The following is a 757-nucleotide window of genomic DNA, read 5'->3' as shown; positions in this document are numbered from 1 at the left end:
TGTGTTTATATACATTTGTATATATGTATGTATATGTATATACATTCATACATATATACATATATAGACATGTATATATACATTTATATATAAACATATAAAATATATATTAAAATATATTACTATATTACTATATTACTATATAATATATTATAATATATTAATATATACAAATATATTATAAATAAATATATATAATATATAAAATATATATATAATAAATTTTTTTAAATTAAGTAAAGTCTGTGGTTAACATAGAGCTCATACTCATGACCCCGAAATCTAGAGTCCATGCTTTAGTGGCTGAGCCAGCCAGGTGCCCCCGTGAAGGCTGTTTTTAATATTTCATGAAATAGCAAGAAGAGGGTAATCCAAAGGTGGTTCACACACCTACTATTGCAGCAAGAGCAAGTTATAAATGATAAATGCATGATTGTTTTGTAACATATTAAATTATAGTTCGCTTAGAAAATAAAGGGCAAGATTCTCAGTGAATTTTAAAATTCCCGGAAAATTTAAATTCTATCAATTGAAAATAGACGCTGACGCGTAGGAGTCGTCCTTTGGAAACGAGGTGGAATTGTGAAATGGGTAATTTGGCAAAAATGGCAGAATGCTGGAAAACCAGAACACTTAAAAAAGGAGAAAAAAGAGAGTTATATACAGAGAGACTACGTCAAAAACACAAGTATAGAAGAGAAGCTATAAAAAGATCTTAAAGGGATGACATAGGGGTTGATACATATATATATATATA

This window comes from Ursus maritimus, unplaced genomic scaffold, assembly GCF_017311325.1.
Source record: "Ursus maritimus isolate PB19 unplaced genomic scaffold, ASM1731132v1 scaffold_14, whole genome shotgun sequence".
In the NCBI taxonomy this organism is placed as follows: Eukaryota; Metazoa; Chordata; class Mammalia; order Carnivora; family Ursidae; genus Ursus; species Ursus maritimus.
This window is presented reverse-complemented; position numbering follows the sequence as displayed.